This window comes from Camelus ferus, chromosome 11 (genome assembly GCF_009834535.1).
Source record: "Camelus ferus isolate YT-003-E chromosome 11, BCGSAC_Cfer_1.0, whole genome shotgun sequence".
Lineage (NCBI taxonomy): Eukaryota > Metazoa > Chordata > Mammalia > Artiodactyla > Camelidae > Camelus > Camelus ferus.
The window spans coordinates 67419002-67425956 of record NC_045706.1 but is presented as its reverse complement, the minus strand read 5'-3'; the positions used below and the strand labels follow the sequence as shown (position 1 = coordinate 67425956).

At 39.1% G+C, this 6955-nt stretch overlaps 1 long non-coding RNA gene and 1 pseudogene across 1 annotated transcript; one reads left to right on the top strand and one right to left on the bottom strand.

Moving 5' to 3' along the window:
• Window positions 1-6955, top strand: part of LOC116667318 — a 434058-nt pseudogene that overhangs the window by 194797 nt on the left and 232306 nt on the right.
• LOC116667333 lies at window positions 522-6064 on the bottom strand. Its single transcript, XR_004324233.1, has 4 exons — window positions 6054-6064; window positions 5543-5546; window positions 2162-2172; window positions 522-1077 (listed from the first exon to the last, which is right to left on the bottom strand). It is a non-coding gene; the product is annotated as an uncharacterized LOC116667333 (long non-coding RNA).

The following is a 6955-nucleotide window of genomic DNA, read 5'->3' as shown; positions in this document are numbered from 1 at the left end:
GTACATTTACACAATGGAATACGACTCAAGGCATAAACAAGAATAAAATAATGCCATTTGCAAAACATAGGTAGATTTGGAGATGGACACTCTAAGTGAAATTAGCCAGACAGTGAAATATAAATACCATATGTTATCACTTAAATATGGAATCTAAAGGAGAAGACGCAAATGGACTTATCTGCAAAACAGAAACAGACTCACAGACAGAGCGAACAAACTATCGTTATCAGAGGGGAAGGAAGTGGGAACGGGTAAATTGAGAGTTTGAGATTTGCAGATACTAACTACAATATATAAAATAGATAAACAACAGGTTTATACTGTAAAGCACAGGGAACTATATTCAACATCTTGCAGTAACCTTTAATGAAATAGAATATGAAAGCAAATATATGTATGTTCATTTATGACTAAAGCATTACACTGCACACCAGAAATTGACACAACATTGTAAACTGACTACACTTCAAAAAAATTATACAAACACACACACACACACACACACACAAAGAAACGCAGGGAGAAGAAACATGAAGTGGGTAAATTCCTTGAAAACCACAAACATTTATAAAGAATAATATGAATGCCACAAAACCTGTTCCAGCAAGTAGAAGCAAAGTGATTATGTACCAACTTATTTTATGAGGCCAGCATAACGTAACACCAAAAACTGACAATGACAGCTCAAAAAAGAAAATTTCTGACAAATATCCCCAGGATACACACCCAAATTCTCAACAAAATATAAGTGTGTTCATTTTCTCTGGCTGTTATGACAAATTATTGTAAAGTATTACAAATTACAAACTGTATCATTAAATTACAAATTACTATTTACTAGCTTAAAATATCTCAAATTTATTATAGTAATCTTTTGCAGGTCAGCAGTCTGATGTCAGTCAAGGTGTCAGCAGGGCTGATTGCTTTTGAGGCCTCACAGGAGAATCTGTTCCCTTTCCCTTTCTGGCTTCCAGAGGATGCCTGTCATCCTTGCAGTTGGCCCCTTCTTCCATCTTCAAAGTGCATCACATTAGTCTCTGCTTCTATCATCTCATGGTCTCTCTGACTCAGTTCCTGTGTACCTCCTTTTATATTAAGTAAACCCAGAAAATTTGTGATAAACTCATCTCAAGATTTTTAACTTAGTTACTTCTGCAAACTCCCTTTTGCCATACAAGGTAACACTCACTCGTTGTCATAGAAGTGATTAGACATGGACCCCTTTGGGGAACCATAATTTAGCCTACAGCAAGAAATTCACAAGAATACCTGCCATAAGCATCCACATGAATAGACGATCACCAAGGGGAATTTATTCCAGGAATGCAAGCCTGGTTCAATAGTCAAAAATCAACACTGTAACCTACCCTATGAAGAGTCTAAAGAAGAGAACCCATGCAGTCACATCAATTAATACAGAAAAAGCATTAAACAAAATTCAACACCCATTCATATAAAAAATGCTCAGAAACTAGGAGTAGAAGGGCACTACCTCAACCTAACAAAGAACATCCGCAAAACACCCACATCCCACATCATAATGGTGAAAGAATGAACGCTTTTCTTGGTTTGAAAACAACGTTAGAATGTCTGCTCTTTTCTGTCAGTTTGCAACTTAGCACTACAGGTTCTAGTCAGTGCAGTGCAGCAAGAAAGGAAATGAAGGCACACCGACTAGAAAAGAATAAATATAATCGTCATTATTTACAGATGACATCATTGTCTATGGAGAAAACTGCAAGGAATCTGTAGGAAAACTGATAATTATAATAAATAGCTTTAGAAAAATCCCAGAATATAAGATCCATACATAAACATGAATAAACAGCATTAATCATACTTCCATATACTAGCAGTGACCTGAGCAATTGAAAACCAAAATTTAAAACATATACAATAGGTTTGAATTCAAGGTGGCGCCATGGAATCATCCTGAATTCACCTCCTCCCACAAACACACGAAATCTACAGTTACACGTGGAACAATTTCCTCTGGAAAAGCCTGAGAAATGGTAGGAGCAACCCCTTCACATCAGGCAAACCAGAGGGAAACCATATCAAAGCAGGTGGGAAAGGCTGAGACACAGTTTCACCAGAAACCCCACCCCTGGTGTGCACAACACACTCAGGAGGGAAGCTCAGAACATGGAACTTCTACCTGAGGTGGGACTACGGTTTGTACCCCCGCACTGGGGACTCAAACTTTGAAGGACTGACAACTGAGAGAGAAACCCCCAAAGCATCTGACTTGCAAGACCCTCAGGACACATGGCTGTGAGACCCACTGGGATGTGGTGAATTCAGGAACCCCTCTTAAAGTGCCTGTGCTTTTGGTCCAGGGCCAAGTGCAGAAGTGGCGCTTGGAAAAGCACCCACACTTTATGTGAAAGAGACTTACTTCCAAAATTTAAAGCATTGGTCTGAGGGGCAGGGGCTGCTGGGATACTCCTCAGGGACTGAGGCTGGTGGTGGGTGCCATCCTCCTGCTCTCCCTCTGCCTTAATAAAACTGGCAGGTACCATCTTTTTTTCCCCTTCCTTTTGGGTGCCAGCTTTATGCTCCAGCCAGCTGGTGCCATCTTCCCTGCTCTCCCTCTGTCTTGCCATATTTCTTACTTCATCTTTTCCCATTTCTTCTGCTCCTCTTTATTCAGAAGGTGTCATCTTTGCACCCTCCCACTGCCTCACTCCAGCCATATTTGCGCTCTCCCTCTGATAGGCTGCAGAGTGAGCGTATCTCCAAGCAGGGAATGTCTACACACTGGTGACCCAGGTTTTGTGGCTTCCACTCAGGGCATGCTCCTTGATCACCTGGCTCTGGAGGCCAGGACCGACTGCATGTCTCGGTCCCATGGGTCTGTAACAGTTGGAGACACACTTCCTGGCAGGCTACCACTTTCAGGGCCCTGCACATTAGACTGAGACACACCCCCAGCCTTTATGCGAAAAAAGGCCTCCTTTTCTAGTCCAAGAGCTTTGGACTTGGAGGCAGGCTTCAGGTTTGGCACACATCAGGAGGCTACTGAGGTGCTCTCAGGGAAGGTAGGCTGGGGGTGCCATCATTACACTCTCAGCCTGCCTTGCCACAGCTCACTGACATTTCCCAGAAAGGAGCTTGTATACTTATCTGAAGCCCTGTTCTTTGTGACTGTTCTCCAGGGGACACCTCCAGACTTCCTAGCTCTAGGGGCCAGCAGGGCCTACATTTGCAGTCCCAAGCCTCAAGATATTTGTATTCTTCAAAAGCTGTTACTGGGGGGTATGGATTCCAATCAGTCTGAACCTTGGTGTTGAGATCCTCCCCTTTGAGATACTGACTGGTCTTGGCACACCCTCAACTGCTGGGAGCTGTCAAAATAAAATTAGCTGCTTGGATAATCACAGTTTCATTGACAAGCAAGAGTAGGCAGGGCTAACTGACAAAGTTCATCTCCCACACAACTCTTCAAGACTGGGAGAGGTGGCTGTTTTACTTAATGCATAGAAACCAACAAACAGAGTCAAGTGAAATGAAAAAACAGAAGACTGTGGACAATGTTCCAAATGAAAGAACAAGATAAAACACGAGAAAAAAAAACACAATGAAATGAAGAAAAGTAATTAGCCTGATGAAGAATTCAAAGTACACTCGTATAAAGCCCACTGAACTCAGAAGAATAATGGATGAAGACAGTGAGAACTTCAACAAAGAGTTAGAAAATATAAGAAAGTTCCTAACAGAAGTCACAGAACTAAAGAACACAATAATTGAACTTAAAAATACAATAGATGAAGCACGAGAAAGAATCAGTGAACTCGAGGACAGGTATGAGGAACTCCCTCAAAGATAGAAGCAAAAAGGGAAAGGAAGGGAAAAAAAGTGAAGGCAGCTAAGAGGATTAATGGCACAAGATCAAGCACAATAATGTTCTCATTATAGGAGCTCCAGAAGAAGAGGAAAGGGGGCAGAAAACATATTTAAAGAAACGAGGTCTCAAACTTTTCCTAACCTGGAAAAGGAAACAGACACCCAGTTACAGGAAGCCCAGAGAGCTCCAAAGCAGACTGATAACTAGTAAGAATCAGTAAATTTTGGAACTTCCTACAAACAAAAATCCAGGACCACCAATATCACAGAAATACAAAATATCATACGAGGATACTAGGAACAACTACATAGAAACCAAGTGAAAAACTGAGAAGAAACGGACAAGTTTCTGGAAATATACAGTCCACCAAGACTGAATCAAGAAGAAACTGACCTCTTGAACAAACCGATCACCAGACATGAAATTTAATTAGCAATAAAAAACCTCCTTACAGATAAAAGTCCAAGACCAGATGGCTTCACTGGGGAATTCTACCAACCATACAATGAAGAACTCATACTAGTCCTACTCAAACCCTTCCAGAAGACTGAAAAAGAGGGAGTACTCCCAAACTCATTCTATGAAGCCACCATCACCCTGATACCAAAACCAAGCAAAGACACTACCAAAAAAGAGAATTATAGGCCAGTATCACTGATTAAAGTAGATGCAAAAATCCTCAACAAAATATTAGCAAACAGAATCCAGCAGCACATAAAAAAGTTCACAAACCATGATCAAGTTGGACTCATCCCAGGAACACAAGGATGGGTCAACATAAGCAAATCAGTAAATATAATACACCACATCAAGAGAGAAAGGACAAAAAACACATGAGCATCTCAATCAATGCAGGATAAGCATTTGATAAAATTCAACACCCATTTGTGATAAAAACTCTCACCACAGTGGGTATACAGGGAACATATATCAACATAATAAAAACTATTTATGACAAACCTATAGCCAGCTTAGTACTCAAAGGTGAAAAACTAAAAACTTTCCCACTAAAATCTGGGGCCATCAAAGTTGTCCACTCTCATCACTCCTATTCAACATAGTCTTGAAAGTCCTAGCCACAGTAATCAGGCAAGGAAGAAAGAAATAAAAGGGATCCAAATTGGAAAACAAGAGGTAAAATTGTCACTATATGCAGATGGCATGATACTATAGATAGAAAAACCTAAAAGTTCCATACAGAAACTACTAGAACTAATCAAAGAACTCAGCAAGGTAGCAGGATGCAAGATTAATGTACAAAAATCAGTTGCACTTATATTACACTAACAATGAATCAATAGGAAAAGAAAGTAAAGAAACAGTCCCTTTTTAAACGGCACCCAAAGTAATAAAATACCTAGAAATAAATCTAACCAAGGAGGTGAAAGACTTATACACTGAGAACTAGAAAACATTGACTAAGGAAATTAAAGAAGACTTAACAAAATGGAAAGATATCCCATGCTCTTGTATTGGAAGAATCAATATTGTTAAAATGGTCATTCTGCCCAAGGCAACATAGAGATTTAATGTAACCTCTATTAAATTACCCAGGGCATATTTCACAGAACTAGAACAAATAATAATAATAACATTTATATGGAATCACAAAAGACCCAGAATTGCCACAGCGCTCCTGAAGAAAAAGAACAAGGCTGGAGAAATAACCCTCCCAGACTTCAGAAATATTACAGAGCTACAGTCATCAAAACAGCATGGCACTGGTACAAAAACAGACCTACAGACCAATGGAACAGAATAGAGAGCGCAGAAATGAACCCACAAACTTTTGGTCAATTAATCTTTGACAAAGGAGGCAAGAACATACAATGGAATAAAGACAGTCTCTTCAGCAAGTGGTTTTGGGAAAACTGAACAGCAGCAATGTAAATCAATAAAACAAGAATACTCCCTCACATCATGTACAAAACTAAACTCAAAGTCGATTAAAGACTTAAACATAAGACAAGACACAATAAACCTCCTTGAAGAAAACATAGGCAAAACATTATCTCACATATATCTCGGCAATGTTCTCCTAGTGCAGCCTATTCAAGAAATAGAAATAAAAGCAAAAACAAACAAATGGGATCTAATTAAACTTACAAGCTTTTGCACAGCAAAGGAAAACATAAGCAAAACCAATACCCTGTAAGACCTCATCATCCTTTGCATCCCATACCTACCATGATGAAAAGTCCACCACACCTCTGACAAGAGCCCATTATTGACTCTAACATCTCCATCCTCCACACCGCTACCTCACTTCACCTTTAGAAGGTCACTGGCCTAGCTGATTCCCTACCTTAGTTTTCTCCTGTCATTTCCACCAGTATCGATCTAGATTCTCCCAAAATTTCAAAACTGATCATGTGCCTGCCTCTTTTCAAAAACTCTGATGCTTCTCCACTGCACAAACATAAAATCTAACTCCATTCTGCCTACAGAGTCCTCCACAATTTGCCACCTAAGTCCTTTTCTAGGATTGGATTCCATAGTTTAGATTGTCACTTGCACCTATTATCTTTCTATCAAAATCACACCACTCAGAAAGGCTCAATTCAAACTACATTCTTTATATCCCCTACGTAATGTTTAGGAAAGGACTCTTCATGGAAAAGGCAAAATTCCTAATGAACAGATTCAGAAAATTAAAAAAAAAAAATTCTTCCTTAAAATTTTAAGTCCTTCTGGAAACACTAAGCTTTTTAAAATATCAGTTCTTCAAATATTATTAATATTTCAATCAAGAAATCCTTCAAAAACCCAGCATTGTTAACCAACATTTACTAAATACTAATAATGCACAATGGAAATTAAACTCTTATATGAAATATCATCAACCTGAAGGTAAAAAGTTATAGTCTGGTCCCAGGATTCTAACTCCAATATTATTTGTACTTGGATCTTTCTTAAGAAAGGAAAATATATATTTAGTAAGTGGACTTGACATTTCACCTAATAGAGACTTAAGTCACTTAAGTCCACAGCCGAGATATAAAGTTACCAGATCTAAATCATCTTCAGGCTAGGACAAATTCTCATCAGATTAAAAAAAAATTTTTTTTGACTGAGATGTCATAGAACTAGACTTTTTCAGTACAC